The 17,580-nt window shown below is 39.4% G+C and overlaps 1 protein-coding gene across 2 annotated transcripts in view; it reads left to right on the top strand.

Moving 5' to 3' along the window:
• The first annotated feature begins 87 nt into the window (after window positions 1-87).
• The window catches only part of ankrd6b (ankyrin repeat domain 6b), a 77,319-nt gene continuing 59,826 nt past the window's right edge, over window positions 88-17,580 (top strand). The window contains exon 1 of one of the 2 annotated variants that reach the window (XM_086263002.1): window positions 88-358. The gene's annotated coding sequence lies outside the window, so the exon portion shown is untranslated. The remainder of the gene's footprint in view (window positions 359-17,580) is intronic. The other variant, XM_086263004.1, reaches the window with a different exon arrangement.

The raw sequence follows: 17,580 nt of genomic DNA, 5'->3' as shown, positions 1-17,580 counted from the left end.
TGGTTGAATCCTGAAATCAGTTAAAGTTAAACAGTTTCTCGATTCTGCCTGTAAAGCCAACGCGTGTTTCAACTCTCTAATTATTGGTACTCCCGTTGGAGAAACTCGGGTCAAAAATATGAGATAATGTCGGAAAGAAAACTGATTCTATCAGAGGAATCAAAGTGTGCGGTTTAGCAGCACTCATGGTCTGTGTGTGAACTGCAGACAGAGAGGGAGGGGGTTGCAAAAGCGGTGCGCAGTTACGGTAGTAGCTAAAGACTGTTTTCACTCAATTTCCCAGTCCACAAGATTGTGAAACTCGCAAACAGTGAAACTCAATCTAAATCCAAGTTCCGTGTGGACGTTTCTCTCCGAGGTGAGTTTCTTCGTTTACTCTCTTTACTTTGGGTGGTTTTATCTGAATGCCTGGCTTGTAAACACGGTGTATACACTCCGTACATTGGATGAATCTTCCGTGTGGACTGACTTGAATTACGGCAGCAGCAGGGACGTAATTCTGTTTACTTCGAAAAAATAACTGCTAGTATGTTAATTATTTTAGCTAGTCCTATCGCCCTCAATTACTTTCATCATGTTAACTTACTGAATATTTTCATGGATAGACAGCTGAGTTCAACATTCTGTGTTCTTTATTTTTTGTATCCTTTCAACTTCTCGGCTGGAAAAGACGGATAGCTGCTCTATTTAGGTCGAACTACAACAACTGTAACAACAAAGTTTATAGTGGCTTTGTTTTACTTAAAAATATCAGGATATGTCGTTTACGTTGGGCCTCTCTGGTATAAATTATTCTGAAAAGTAGTGTTTGTCAGATAGGTTTGTTTTTTGTCAAATTTTACATTTATAGCTTGAAATACCCTGGTACATGTAAGAAAGCTGTTGTAACTTATGCTGTTTATTGTTCAACAAGATCAAGATATTCCCTCGGTGTGCACAATTATAGTGTTTACAAAATAAGTTTGATGTGAATGTAAAGGGTATATGAAAATAGAATAACTGCAGTAGTTAAATATTATTCAGGATCCACATTGCAACGTTCCCATGCTGGTGCAAGTTCAGCTACACCCGATGAGTAAAAGAACTACTTTGAAATAAATTAGGCTAAGATAAGCAAGGAGGGTATTTAATATGGGATATGAGCTAATTAGGAAACGCTTATCAGTGATATTTTAAAATGATAGCTTAGTGCAATTTAGTAAGCTGGATCCAGAAGACAGAAAAAATAAATCTTGTGAACTAGCTTTGATGAATTACAATGTGATTTGTCATAAAGCTTCATTGTTTATTAATGCTATTTTCCCATCTAGACTCCACCAGGGCTGCCGTTTGTCTTGTAAAACTGATTTCCCCCCCTCTTTGTCAGTAATTTCATTCATGTTAACATGTGTAAACTGACTTAAATTTTGGGAAAAGGATTAGAATATGATGGTAACTGAAATTCTACTTTGTGCTATATATATGTATGTAGATTAGATGGTAGATGGACTGATTTTTATATAGCGCTTTTCTACTTCCTATATACAACATGCCACATTACCCATTCACACAAGCACTGTCTTCTATGCTTTTAAGTGCTTACTGACTACCATTCACGCACTTTCATACTCCAATGGATGCATCGGAGAGCAACGTGGGGTTACTATCTTGCCCAAGGGTAATTGGCATATTTGGGATAAGCCAGAGTATTTTCTGAGAAACTGTTAATGGATTTAAAAATGACATTTACCTGTTCAAAACTAATTATTCAAGTTAAACATAGGCAAATCAGAAGTGGCATTAGGGCTGTTCGATATAACGATATATATCGGATGACGATATAAAAACGTCTATCGTTTCATTTTACGCTATCGTTTGTTTCGTGGTGTCGCAAAATAAACTGTTTACGGCAATATTTTTTTCATCGTTCTGATGGTCACTGCACTGGCTATATTAATTTCTTAAAGTTCTCTCTTTCTCTTATATTTAATGTAACCACAATACAGACGGACAAAATAAACTGAATCACGTGAAAGAGCAGATTATTTACGGATGAGAAGTAAAAAAGAGCCGCCAGGTGCTAAAAAATAAACCTTAGACTCAAATGTTAGAACAGGGTTTTCCCCGCAGCACGCTGTGTAATAAATACTCACAAAGAAAACGGCGGCCATTACAACTTATGTCTAGAAATGTATAGTTTCATGCATCTGTTAAAACACTCGACTTCAGCTACATGACGCGCAGCTGGAAACAATTTCCGCAAGTCGAGCTGCCCGAGATTCACAGAATTTACAGAAAATGTTACATTTTTGTGATTTATATCGTTATCGGACGATAGAATTCTTATATCGGAATATGAGATTTTGGTCATATCGCACAGCCCTAAGTGGCATTGCACTGCGTTAGAAAAAAATAAATACCCCAGTACTGCTGTAAAGTAGTCCTATTTACTATTTACCTTGGCAGATAAGATAAGATAAACCTTTTAGTCCCACAAGTGGGAAATTTGTGGTCACAAGTTAAGTGCAGTAAAGATTAAGAAATAAAACAATTGAATAGAATAAGATAAAAAAAAGAACATACTATACAAAATAGAACAAAATACTATATAAATAAAAAAAATACTGTACAAAATAGAATAAAATACTTTGTTATATTGGGAAGATTGCACTTGGTACTATTGCACATAGGAAGACAGAGCGAAAAGTTACCTGTGTGTATGGGATATGTGTGTCTGCACGTGCGTGGTCACCCACAGAGACCATGTTGTAGATTTACTGTTAAGGTTAGTGTTATGGCAGGCAGGATGTTACCCAAATGCAGGACTCAACACACACGGGGATAACTCAAAGAGGCAGCTTTATTTGACAAGGCATGGAGACATGAGGGAAAAACAGAGTCCACAACATTGAAAAAACAGTTCTGGGGATCGCCTGGGACGAGACAGTTCAGGAGGCCGACTGCGTTGAAGGCGGCAGCTCCAAAGCAGGTCCGGAGGCCGACTGTGTGGGAAGCAGCGGTGGTGCAGAAGGGACCCTCCAGGACCCCAACAGGGAAGAAAATGGGAGTGGAAATCTTCAGGTGACCTGGAAGGGGGCTGGTGTTGGTGTGGTTAGGTGGTTGGATGTGGACATGCAGGCAGTGCAGGATGTAGATGGGCAGGCGTGTTGACCTCTGGCAGAGATAGAGCTGAACCTGGTGGCGGAGCAGAAGCCGAAGGCAGCTGAGCAGGTGGCAGTGTGGCAGCCGCAGGCAGTTGAGCGGACTCTCCAGAGCCCCCAGCAGAAACAGGCGGGGGTGTGGAAGCCACAGATGGCTGGATTGACTCTCCAGAGCCCCCAGCAGAGACGGGTACAGAACCAGACAGTGTGGAAACCTCTGGCCAAGCAGAACCAGGACCAGACGGTGTGGAAACATCTGGCTGAGGTGGAGCTGGCTGGAGCTGCATAGGGCATGCAGCCGTCTCAGAATGCAGCAAGGTGCAAGTGAGGCCCGAGGATCGCCTCAAAGGCATTAAGTCCAACAGATATTGTCCTTACGTCCAAGACATGGGAACCTCACCTCACCGGGCTCTGAATCCCTGAAAAGGTACCTCTTTCGGGCTGAGTCCGCTGGGTCCATGTCTTGGTTGCGTCGTTCTGTCAAGGTTAGTGCTGTAGTAGGCAGGATGTGGACCCAAAGGCAGGACTCAACACACACAGGAATAACTCAAAGAGGCAGCAATATAAAACACAAAACATAACCTAAGCCGTGAGTCAACTAGAACCACTCAGGGAAACGAGGAAAACAGGGAGAGACACACAGCAACATGATGGTAACAAGGGCAGAGGAAAACACAGGGCTTAAATACACAAGGGAGTAACGCGGGAATGAGACAAAGGAGAAGAGCACAGCTGGAAGTGGTCCCACATAACGAACGGGGAGGAAGCAAAACTGAAAACACTGAAAAAACTGAAATAGGACCCAAGACTGTAAAAGTAAAACAAGAAACAAGAGACATTCACAAAGACACGGACTAGACACTAAGACATGAAACCTAGAGCATGGGAAGGCGTAGAAACAGAAACCTAAAGACTATGTTATGGTCCTGTGTCTGTGTCTCAGTGTTTTGCGTATTATTATTGTAATTTGTTATTTCTACTGTTTAACCCTCTCAGGCTCAAATTAAACTTTTTGTTGGTAATGCACAACCAAGTCCTGCAGTGGTATTTCTGAGTAAAAAAAAACTTATAAAATATGTATGTGGGGTAATCAGGTTGTTAGTTTTTAACTGTTGCAAATCGGCAACGCCTGCCTTGAGAGGGTTAATATAGATTTGGTTCAGTGCCTCTGAGTTTTGTCTATGGATTTCCTATTTTACTTTGAAGGTCTGTGTCTTATGTTGATGTTTCTAGTTTTGCGTCTACCTGGTCCCGTCAGTTAATTTGCATTAGCTGTGTTCCCCTTTTGGTCCTTGTTCCCCGTGTGTTTGCCTCTGTATTTATAGTGTGTTTCCTTCAGCGCTCGTTGTCGTGTCGTACCACCGTTCCTGCCTGTGTGTTCCGTTCATGTGCCATTTTGAGTTTTGCATTTCGCCAGCAATAAACCTGTGGTTGTTTTGAGTTCACTTCTGCCTCCACGAGTCCTGCACTTGGGTCCTTTTTCCTGCCTGCCTACACACAGACCATGGCAAATATGAAACACACAAGGAGAACAGTAAGGAAAACCAAATCTATGAATAATACTAAATCAAAGGATGTTAATTATTCAAAAAACAGATCCAGTACGGTGACATTTACAGTGATTTAGTGTGGCACTTTAATTAATTTGGGGGTACAGGACATTTTGAACAATAGTGAATGATCACATCTTTTAAACTTCATATCCCAAGTTTGCATTGCAGCATTTCTATTTTAAATATTCTCCAAACCCAAGTTAGCTAAAAGATCGTCTGTAAAAGTTTTGGCCAGTTTTGTGTTATAGAGCAACTTTTTCAACAGTCTGTCGGATTTGTTGCAATGTTAGTGATGGAGAAGACTTCTTTGCTTGTACCGAGTTAGTTTGATTGAGAGAGATGAGTCTGCAGCTCAATCGGAAACTATTCTGATGATGAATGAATTTACTGCAGTCTTTTGCTTAGTCTTACTTAAACCTTTATTGTCAGCTTCAAGAATGAATTCTTTGGCATGGGTCATTGCTCTGTCTCATATTACATCTGCTGTTTTAAAGTTCTCAGTGAATACTATTAAGGGAATTGGGCCAATATGCATGAATGGTTTCATCTTTCATTCCTGCCTGTGGCTATCTAGCTGTACAATTCCTCCATCTAAAGCACAAGTACGCACTGCAATAGTTGCAGAGCCTTAATATCTGCATATCGTCTACAGAGAAAATAACAAAGTCAATATGATAGATTTTTATAATTGTAATTATATATTATTTGTATTCATTAATACTATTTTGTAATATTTTGTTACTTTATTATTTATAGAATTATTTAATTTAATTTAGTTTAGTTAGTTACTGTTCTTAATGTCTTGAAGCAACTTTGACCACATCATTTTCTCTGATAATAAAGTATTCGGATTCTGATTGTGATATAGGGCGCTTTGGAAAATAGGGCACAGGGTTAGAATACAGGAAGATTAAAGCTTGTGTATTGGATCAGAGGTGTAAGTGTGGGAGGGAAGGGGGTTGCTGAGGGTGGAGATATGTTGTTGCTCTGTGCCACAGCCAACATGCCACTTTTCCAGCTGGATTGGAGTCAAACAGAGAAGGAGATCATCAGGATCCTGTCTATCTGTTTATGCATATTAAATTATATTTCCAGTTTACTAGAGAGGTGGTCATACAGACACTTTTTTAAATGAATTTGAATTAGGTGGACTTGTGTTGAAAGTTTGGTGGGAGAAAAAGCATAATCATGTAATAAATCATTGTCCTTTAGGAGGGTCATTGACACGCGATTAATCCAACCCGATATCACAGCACAGGGTGTAATAGGCATTCTGGTCCACCATGTCCATTTCATGCTTTATCTCTCCAAAGTGTGAAATGGACACACATGCAGAAGTTGCAGTATTAGCAAGGGGAGATAATATATTTAAAGCCAAGACATTGCAAGAAAGGTATGAAGTACATTCCAGGGCCCTTAGTCAATAAACAATTAAGCTAGGTGGCTAATATGTATATGCATGTGAATGTGTTAGTAACGTCTGCTTATTTTCACGTTGGCTTCTGCATGTGTGTCCATTTCAAGCTTTCTCTCTTCTCTTACACATTTTGCTGTTTTACTGGACTAATTAACGATGTGTGTCATCACATTAGTCAAGCTGTAAAAAATAGATTGGGTAATTACCACCAGAGTATTCCATCAGTGAAAACATCATATCATCAGGCCTGCTGAGGTCACCTGATGCAAAAAAGGAGTGGGGATTGAGGCACCTGGGAAACAAACTCAAGACTACATTGTAGCATTGCATTGTAGGTGGCTAACAGTTGATGTCGTAACTCACTCCCCCTGTTCAATTATGGTTATTTATATTGGACATAGATGGCCTCTTTTACGCTTCTCTGTCCAAAATGTGAATTTTGGCATCCTTTTGTCCTGTTGAGGTTGCAGCACTGCACAGGCATTAAATGATCTTCTCTCATTAGAGCATGATCTTTTAACCAAATTTATTTCTACGCACTATGGGACAGTGTTTGATATTCTCTGTTGTGATGTTTGGATTCTTACAGTCTTACACTAAGGTCAGGCTCTGCACAGTGCATGCACTGTATATAAAAAAAAGCGTGAATACAAAATAAAAGGATATAAATAGGATAAATAATATAACAAAGGATAAATAATATAACAAAGAAATCAAATGTAAGAATTGTGTTTCAAAGTCAAAGTCAGAGTAAACTTTATTGTCATATCCGCTATATACAGTACAGTATATAGGGAGACAAGACGACGAGGCTCCAGTTACATTCTGTGCAAAAGACAAACAAGAAATATAAGAAGAGTAAGAAATAAATATACACTTTAAGACTAAGGTAAAAGGATCAATAACAATTTAAATTTACAATTTACAGTTTGAATGGTTTAAAGAGACCTTGAAGTGATTTAAAGTGTGGCAGCTTGTAAACATGAGCAGAATTCCTGAGAGTAAGGATTGTCCATAGAGCAGCATCTGCATTACAAAGGCAGTGGTATGTGGAGTGCAATAGAGGCAGTTAACGGTTTGTGTGGGTGTGTGTGGTGGGGGGGAGTGGGAGAGCTGGTAGTGAGTTCAAGAGCTTGATGGCTTGTGGGAAAATGCTATCTTGAAGTCTGAAGGATTGGGTCCCGATGCTGCGACAGCGTCTGTCAAATGGAAGGAGAGAAAAGAGTCCATGTGAGGGGTGTGAGGGGTCAAGAACGATGCAGGAGGCCTCACTGATGCAGCTCTTGTGCAAGATGTCCTGTAGCAGAGGGTAGGGCTGCTCGATTATGGCAAAAATGATAATCACGATTATTTTCACTGAAATTGAGATCTCGATTATTTGACGATATTTATTTAACCCTTTAAGACCTACTATAGAACCAAGTCTGCCAGAGCTTATATTATTTTTTTACATGTTGTAGTGCCATTTGTGGGAGCATTTCAAGTTGCTATACAACTGTTATAGCCCATATTTTAATAATATGTATGCATTAAGTCCATAGTAACTACATTAATTGCAAAAAAGTGCAATAAACTACAAAAAAATTGAAAATTGTTTTTGTTTTTGTTTTTTAACATATATTTCTACTTGGAGAAATTTAAGAGGTTTATCCCTCAAAACTTTAAATACAAAAAAGTTGCAAAAAATAGTTTACAACAACAGGAAATTTATTCAGTGTCTTCATAGTTTTATTTTGGAGATACAGCAATTTTTATATACTGCAGGAAAAACAAAAACAATCCTATGATGCAAATTTGCAAAGAAAACAGCAGGTGCATCAAAATAAACTATTTCCAGCAGTGCAATTCGAGTTCTAAGCATCCCAGAAACTATTCAGAAAAGTCAAACATGACCAGTATAGGCTTTTAAGGCCTACAAGTAAAAAAAAAAACTACATTTTCTGCGAAAATGACATCACTTCCGGTTTCGGGCAGGAAATGGCGGACATGTGATAGTTAGCGGTGATGTCTGTTTCAATGTGCGAAGTGTTACGAACAGCTGATCGGATCGGCAAAGCCTGTTTCTGGAATATTATGTTTTTGTTCCTGCAAGTGCTTTTTATGCAATTTATGTGGAAGGAAACCGTGACCGAGGACAAGCTGATGGCATAAGATGTAAGTTTCATATGCAAAACAAATTATTGCGCTAGCTTACACAGTTCAGGTTCTACAGGGATTTAAAAATAGTTACACAAAACAGAGCGTGCTGCTCTGACCGGCTTTAAAGGGTTAACAATAACAATGTATTGAATAATGACTTTAAAAAATAATATAAAATAGTGTGCAACACCACTGAAGTTTTTTTTTTTTTTTACCTCTCTTTTCAACCAACGGCAGTCACTCTCCAAATAACTTCTGCTTAGCTTTCCGAGCTTCCCTCGGGTCCTCTTAATCAGCGGTCTCAACCTTTTTTGCGCCACGGACCGGTTTATGCCTGACAATATTTTCACGGACCGGCCTTTAAGGTGTTGCGGATAAATGAGGGAGGGGCTAATAATCGGCTCAGTCATTTTTAATGATCGTTGAAAGCCCAGATCGTAATCGTGATTAAAATTCGATTAATTGAGCAGCCCTAGCAGAGGGAGAGATGTTCCAATGATCTTGGCAGCTGCTTTAACAATCCGTTGGAGCTGGCCGAGATCGCCGACTTTGCATTTACCGAACGACACGGAGTTGCAGCTGTCAGAACACTCTCTATGGTGTCCCTGTAGAGCATGGTGAGGATGAGAGGAAGAAGGTTGGCCTGCTTCAGGTGTCTCAGGAAGTGGAGGTACTGCTGGGCCTTTTTGGTGATGGAGGTGGTGTTGGTGGTCCAGGTGAGGTCTTCTGAGATGTGAACTCCCAGGAACTTGATGCTGTTAACAGTCTCTACTGTGGAACCGTGGATGCTGAGTGGTGTGTGGGTGGAGCGAGTCGACAATCATCTCCCTGGTTTTGTTCACATTCAGTGACAGGTTCTCGCTGCACCAGAACGCCAGCTGCTAAAACTTTGCACGTCGACTCGTTGTTGCTGCTCACGAGTCCAACCACGGTTGTGTCGTCAGCGAACTTGATGATGTGGTTAGAACTGTGTAGGGCGGTGCAGTCGGTTTAACATAAATAACTGACATTTCATTGTCTCATTCCAACTTACCGATTTCAAGCAGTTATCTTTTTTCTTTTCTGTTGAAACAGGCTTTCTGTTGAGTGTTTTTTTTATTGATTAATAATTTTATCTTAAAGCTACTTGTTAATCTTACTGTGTTTTATTTAATCTTTTGTATTTTTCTATTTTGGTACCTAACATTCTTGTTTTTTTTTATCTTTTGTATATGGCACTTTGTGACTGCCTGTCTATGAAAAGCGCCTAATAAATAAACTTTACTTATCTACTTAGATATCATTCAGCAAATGGATAACTATCTCTTGCTAACAACTTTTTTACGTGTTTTCAGACATACAAAATACTACCGTGTCTTCACTCGAGCTCAACTTTTGACCAACTCTGCAGTGATGCATTTTGTTTACATGCCAGTTTAGGGCATTATTTTAACAATCTCAGAGATAACCTTCTTGGCACTGTGTCCTGTTGTTACACAACAGCTTTGATGACATGTTCTCATGTACAATCTTGAATACCGAAAGATGAATGTCCTTTAGACACCACACATTATTGCTATAACTATGGAAGCAAATACCCGATGTTCCATTGGGAGCTTTGTGTTTTCATATAGCCACATTTAAAGTATTTCCACGGCACAAAGTAGAATACAGCCAAGAGAAAAAAAGGAAACACCTTCTTTTAGACATAAACTTGTATCTGTTTATCATACACTCGGGCTTTATGCATATGTGCACATTCTTACAATTGGTCAGTTTATTGTGCTCTTCTGTTTTCTTAGGTAATATAGTATATAATATCCATCCATCCATTCGCTTCCGCTTATCCCTTTCAGGGTCGCGGGGGGTGCTGGAGCCTATCCCAGCTGTCATAGGGCGAGAGTATATAATATTGTATGCTATTTTCATTCTCATGCTTATGTTTTTATCTGCACTATTTATTTAAATAAATACTGTTACATCTGGCCTAACATTAACGATAGAAGGTTCTTATGCATGACTGCCCTCAGGATTAGCCAGCAGTGCATTAGGCCCTCGTTTCTGCATGAAAAAGCAAAAATTTTCGGCAGCGACTAAGCTGATTATAATGCTTTATAATGCTTTCTCTTCGCGACTACATGTGGATGATACTTTTCAGATTGAAACAGACACTTGACAGCACATAGTTTCTGGTATTTTCCTCCAGGACATACTTGTTAAAGTTTATGTTTCTTCGTAACTCTTGAAAAAAGCATCTTTTTTAAAACTTAAACTATTTTTAACCCAAGCTGACTCATCTTTGCTTGACATTCTGGCACAAGCAAGCAAACAAGTAAATTCCTGTAACGTTAAAACAAGCAAATAAACAAGGGAAGCGCACAAAACAAACAAACCTTTGATAATTTGTCTTTAAGGAAAAACAAAACCTGAAGGACCTCTTCATTTTAGTAAGGGACGGGGTTACTGGACCGCCAACCTGGAGCCAGGCCTAGGGGAGGTCCTCAGGAGCAGGGCTGGTATATATGGAAATAAATCTTGAAAATGATTTGAGAAAAAAAAAATTCAAATCAGTCGATATTGATACATATCACAATATAAATTAAATTGTTATTTATGCCATGTTTAAAGGTTAATTTTGATTTTAAATAATATTTATTTTCTGTCATATGTTGAACATGATAAATGTGCTGTAGTACATTGTGTTACCATGTTTTCAATATAAACAAAAGTGACTTTTGGACCCTCGGCTGTCTGTTAAGGTGTAAAGTTTGGCAACGCTGTTGCTTGAGTATTTGTTAACATTTTCTTTTCTCATTTTGTGTTTTATCTCACTCACACACCTAAAATCATGGTGTGTAAGGCTTCAGTAGCTTAACCATTAGTAATGTGCTTCTGCTGGTCAATCCTCCTACACTGTGTACATCACCCTAGCCTGATATGGCTGTAGAGGGTCTGGGCTCCACCACTCTGGACCTGCCCTCTTTGACAGGTGGTGTACAGGGGTGCAAACTCAGCTCAGTGAATTCAAGCATAGTACCATTATAGGATGCCACTTTTGCATCTTGCCAGTCCAGTTGTGAAATTTCCTTGCCACTAAATATTCCCCAGTCATTTGTTGCTACTCACAAAGGAGGATCAGCGTATGCTGAGGCACATAGTGTGTGCACAGTAGGGCTGGGCCATATTATACCGTTCACGGTAATACCGGTATAATGTTAGGCAACGATAGGAAAATGAAATATCGCGATAGAATATGAGTAAAACGCGCATGCGCAGTGCCTTTGTTTTCATACGCACATGGCCGATTGTTGAGTGAAACAGATGAACCAGAATTGGTTTGTAAAAATGGTGCAACTTCAGTGATGTGGAACTGGTTTGGTGTTTGTCCGTCAGATACAGACAAAGCACTTTTTTTTTTTGCAGAACATGCAAGCGGCCGTCGTTATTGTCGTATTTGTCGGACTAAGATGCTCTTAAATCTGGGAATAATCTGGGTCCTAAACCCCCCTCTTCAGTAGGGCTGAACGATTATGGAAAATAATCTAATTGCGATTTTTGCCCCAATATTGCGATTGCGATGCGATATGCGATTATTTTTTAAGGTCTTTGTCTTCTGTATTATTAAACAAAGACAAGCAATACATCATATAGTATGGCCAATACTATATTACATTAATTTTAAACTGTTCTTTCCTGGAAGACAGACCTCTGTTATGATGACATGAGGTGATGCATGAATTGATGACTGACATTTTTATTTAACTTCTTCAATCACAACAGTATATTTGAACATACACAATAGTTTATTTTTAGCTTACAAACATCTGAGCATAAAGTGCTGACAAGGAACCCTGGTGTAAACATTAAAATGAAAGTCAGTACAATGTGCAGATTGCAGAAATATACATAAAAAAAATCAGTGGCTTTACCACACTCAGTTTTTCGACATCTGTGAACTACTAGACAGTCATTCAATTAAAAAATAATATTAAATAAATAAAACTAATAAATAAAAAATACACACATCTTACTGATCTCTGCAGTCAGTAACATTACACATAAAGTGCAAACATAATAGCAATTGTATAAACACACACACAAACACGCCTTTAAAATTTAAAGGCGTGAAATTGGACGGTCTAGCCTTCTGATTAGCTAATCAGAAGGCTAGTTCTGATTAGCGTCACCGCTGTCTCGGTGGAGTTTATTAAACTCGGCCGTCTGCTTCTTGCTATCTAAAATATAACCAGACACTGGTGTAAATTCTCGACTGTCTCATACTTCTGTTTAATAAGTTTTCTGTTTGACGTTTAGTCAGCTGTGTGAAAACCAAGGAGGAACCCACCCGGGGGATTAATAAAGTTTTATTTTATCTAATCTAATAACTTTAATCTCAGCCAAACCGATTTACTCACGAACAAACAAAACACTGAAAAAAGCCCAACAATAACATTTTTAGGTTGTCTAAGTGACTTATATATTACGTTTAACCCGAGCAGCGAAACTCCGCGGTGATCTGAAAATGATGTGCCGGGAGTTGTGCCGTTCTCGGCCGCATCAGTAACCCTCGAGCTCCCGGCTAGCTGTCGAGCTGGTGGGTAGCAGACGCCTCTGAAAACGTCGAAGCACTTTTGCAAATATGGGATATCTTGATAAACCGAGCAGATATTTGATGTTTACACAACTACTTTCTCGCCTGAAAATATGTTAAAAGTTTATTTTGTGACCCAGAAAGATTAGTATGAGTAATTTTAAAACTTAGTAGCGGCCGCCATTGCTGGAAACTGGAGTTTGGCTGGGCCGCGCTATGAATTCTGGGATATGGTAGTAATTTGGACAGCCTTCGGCGCGTCGCTGTGACGTAATCGGTCTACAAATGCGGCCTCAGGAGGATGCAGCCCATGAATTTGGACATGTCCAGAGTATAATCGCAGCCTTTGCGGTTAGAAAATTGCACTTGATCATGTCGCGATATTATCGCAAATGCGATATATCGTTCAGCCCTACTCTTCAGGTCAAACGAACACTGCAGCATTACTGAGAGTTAAAAACTGTCTAAATTCTTTCATCTTTAATAAAACGATCAGCATTGCTGCTTTACCAGGTGTAACTATGAAGTTTAACATCCAGGCATCCATGAAAACAGAATGTATTACATTTAACGGAGTCAGAAGTTAGCAGGAAGCTAGCGGAAGTTAGCTCGCTAGTTTCGCTAGTTACCTAAGCATGATATTGCATGTTCTGACTGAGAGATTTCAGAAAAAAAATCAAACGTACAGCTCTGCTATCACGTCCAACATAAATGAAGACAGGAAACTAAACAGCAGTGACGTTTGTAGGGTTACTGAAGTTGGGCTAGGTGGTATATAATGATGTGCTACGTGATCGCTAGCGACACAGCTATGTTAGCACAACATAAACAGTGAAGCTGGAGGACTAACACTAACACTTTTCCACTTATAAAAGTTAACGTGAAGGTTCCTCATGGTTAGAGACAAATGCAATCGCATGGCAGGATGCTGTAAACGGACCAAACTTCAGTCAGGAGAACAACTGAGATAATTCATCCACAATACAAGGTTAGTCATTAATATACTGCAACAACATGGGAATAGAGCAGCTGCCAGAGAATTCAACGTTAATGAATCAATGGTACAGAAGTGGAGGAAGCAAGAAGAATGAGTTTAATAAAGCTTGATTTATCTGACTGCTTTGTTTCGCTTAATGTGCCTTATAATCCCGTGCACCTTATGGTCCGAAAAATACGTACTGCACACTGCAGTTTAATGTTGCAAAGCACCTCTTTTTAACTTCAGTATATATTATACATGGTTATGCTCAGGATATGTCAGCCCATTTCTACTGGAAATGCCTTTTGGTTAAACTTTCAGCAAGGAATTTGCATTTGCACTGTTAAATTTTTATAAAGCTTTAATGTACATAAAAACCAGCTTCTTGTTTAAGTGAAAATAAATGGAAGGTTGTCTTTTTGCGCTAGTAATGTTGTGGAGTTGTATTTTGTCTCGCATCAATTATATCGTCAGTTATATCGTTATCGCAAATTTTCAAATATATATCGTGATAAATATTTTTGGCCATATCACCCTGCTCTAGTGCACAGGTCTTCAACTTTGTCAAGAGATGACTGTTCTCAGAAGAGTTAAAATTGTTAAAGCTACAAAGTGTGGGTCAACAGCATATGAATGGGGTGCCACTCAAATTCATATGCGTATAGGCAGTGTTGGGGAGTAACGGAATACATGTACCATATTTAAATATTGTATTGTATTTAAAATACAAAATATGAGTAACTGTATTCCGTTAGAGTTACCGTTTAAAAAGGTGGTATTTAGAATACAGTTACTTTGTTGAAATAAATGGATTACACGGCGGTACTTTCCTGTTTCATACTGTGGCGGGTCAGGATTGTTTGGGTTTGTTTGGCATCTCTGTTCTGTTGTTCCAGGTGGCAGCGTTACGGTTGCCATGGTTACAGGGTGACGCTCTCTCTCTGTGTTTCCTGGGTGAAAGAGCGCCTTTTTGTTGTTGTTGGTGTGGTAAGCTAATAGGCAGAATGCAACAGGCATAGCTCTAAAGAATGTAGCCTGATGGGCAGTGTAGTCCGTGCTGCAGGGAGAATGGACTGCCGTACCCGTAATGTGTCTGTGAGCGAGGGAGGGAGAAAAAGGAAAAGTACGAGCTGTCACCGAGCAAAAACGGGAGCTGGAAGCATGTAAATATAATAATAACCACTGCAGCCAAAAAGAGTGCCTGACGAGCCCAGCTGTAAGTAAGCTATTAAGACTCGACTGTACACAGTGTTCGTGTTGTCCTCCGAAACAATAAGTTCCGTTGGAGCAGCCTTTCGACGCCTCTCTCTGTCTCTCGCTAGCAAACTTGACCCAGACAACAAAGTAAAGGTAGTTTTCGGCTACAAGCCCGACACGGAACCCGACGTATTAGCCAGAGGTCCCTTTACTATGGTTCAGAGCCGCGAACCTTCAGTAATAGTAATAAATCACATTCATGTAGTTGTAAACAGCATGATAATATATTAAGTAATCCAAAGTATTCAGAATACGTTACTCCCATTGAGTAACGTAACGGAATACGTTACAGAATACATTTTGGGGCATGTATTCTGTAATCTGTAATGGAATACATTTTAAAAGTAACCTTCCCAACACTGCGTATAGGGATATGACCAAAATCTCATATCCCGATATAAGAATTCTATCGTCCCAATAACGATATAAATCACAAAAATGTAACATTTTCTGTAAATTCTGTCAATCTCGGGCAGCTCGACTTGCGGGAAGTGTTTCCAGCTGGGCGTCATGTACCTGGAGTCGAGTGTTTTAACCGATGCATGAAACGATACATTTTTAGACATAAGTTGTAACGGCCGCCGTTTTCTTTGTGAGTATTTATTACACGGCGTGCTGCGGGGAAAAGCCTGTTCTAACGTTTGAGTCTAAGGTTTATTTTTTAGCACCTGGCGTCTTTTTTTTTTTTACTTCTCATCCGTAAATAATCTTCTCTATCACGTGATTCAGTTTATTTTGAAAAGTCTCAATAGGATCTTGAGCTTTATTGTGAAAGGTTTATGTGGAACATAAACAAGCGGACATGCGATGGTGTTACCGTCGTTGTTGCTAACGACAACACATAAAAACAGGCGCTTGTCCGTCTGTAGTGTGGTTAAAGAGAGAACTTTAAGAAATTAATATAGCCACTACAGTGACCATCAAAACGATGAAAAAATATTGCCGTAAACACTTTATTTTGCAACACCACGAAACAAACGATAGCGTAAAATGAAACGATAGACGTTTTTATATCGTCATCTGATATATATCGTTATATCGAGCAGCCCTATATGCGTATGAAGGCAGACAAAAGAATACTTTTGGCAATATAGTGTATATTAGGTATATTACAAAAAGAAAGGATATTTTGTTTTTCATACTTTGATGAAAATCCTTTGGCCTCAATGACTGCCTTAGTCTAGAGCTCAAATGAATATCACGAAATGCTGTATTTCTTTTCTTGAGATAACCTGCTAGGCGTTTACTGCTGCCACCTTCAGTTGCTGCTTTTTGTGGCTTTCTTTGTATTCTGTTTTGTATTGATTTGTTTATTTGGGATCAGGTGACTGACTTTGCTATAAAGAATATCTCATTTCTTTACCTTAAAAAACTCTTGTTTAGTTTAATGTATGTGACTGGTATGTGTGCTTCTTGTGTACAAACATTGACAACCACAAGACAAAGAAAAAGGCTGCATAGATTAAAATAACCCTATTGCATATGAGAAATGTTGTGCAGGATAGGAAAAATAGAAATGGTCTGTCAAAATCTAGTAAAAGGTCTGGTATAAAGAATGGCGTCTGTGTCATGATCACGGTCCGCCTATTGGTAATCCAGGCTATATAGTATCTGTGTATTGAAAGCTCATGCAGAGCACCATGGGACTCCACAGATGTACTTTACAGATATGAGCACTCACAGAAGCATAACACATGACCTAAATACTATAATGGCGAATGTTCAGCGGGCAGTGTTGTGGCTCAGAGCACAAGTTCATTTTTGTATGTTTATGATCCGCCTCATTGCACAAAGGTAATACAGCTAGAGTTTTTGATGTTTTCACCTTCAGAGTCAGAGAGTCTCAAAGTGCTATTTCTATTTAATAAGCTAAATGTGCAGGCTGTAATCTCTTTTTGTAATTTTCTAAGTTGAGAGTGCGACAGGTGAAAGCAAAACTGAACATGACGCACACCAGACAGGAGGCTATCGAAGAAAAACAGGAAGTACAGGGAACACACACATTGACACACAGACTGATGGAACCCAGGGAACAGAGGAAGGAGAGAGAGAGCGAGGGACGAGAGAAACCAGACACACACACATCCAGAGACATGACTGGGCAAACAGGGAACTAGACAAACACGAAGACAATACTGACCTAACTGGGTGAATGCTGAGGGAAGGACACAGAGACAAGACAAAGACGTGAACAGGACCAAATAACAACTTAGACGAGAAATACTGAAGAAACCCAAACTAAACTAGGAAACATAAAATACACAGAGAACTCCAGAACACAGTAAATTATTGTAATATTGTGTACTTATTTATTACATTTAAATTAAATAATCAAAACATAAATAATGGGCCTTATGTGGCATTAACCCGTAGTGACACACACTAGATGACCCTGTGCAGTCCCTTCCCCGAGGCCTCCAGCTATCACTACTGGTATTCTTTTAATCATCTCATTTTGGGTTCCTGACATCCATCTCACTCACATGTCGCAGTTTACTTCATCATTGCCGCCTTTAAGAACCTTT

Source organism: Aulonocara sp. 'chitande type north' Nkhata Bay, linkage group LG15, assembly GCF_057382095.1.
Source record: "Aulonocara sp. 'chitande type north' Nkhata Bay isolate Kocher_YH1m ecotype deep benthic linkage group LG15, A_spYH_male_GT1.1, whole genome shotgun sequence".
NCBI lineage: Eukaryota > Metazoa > Chordata > Actinopteri > Cichliformes > Cichlidae > Aulonocara > Aulonocara sp. 'chitande type north' Nkhata Bay.
Note: the sequence above shows the minus strand (reverse complement) of the source record. Positions and strands in the feature narration are given on the sequence as shown.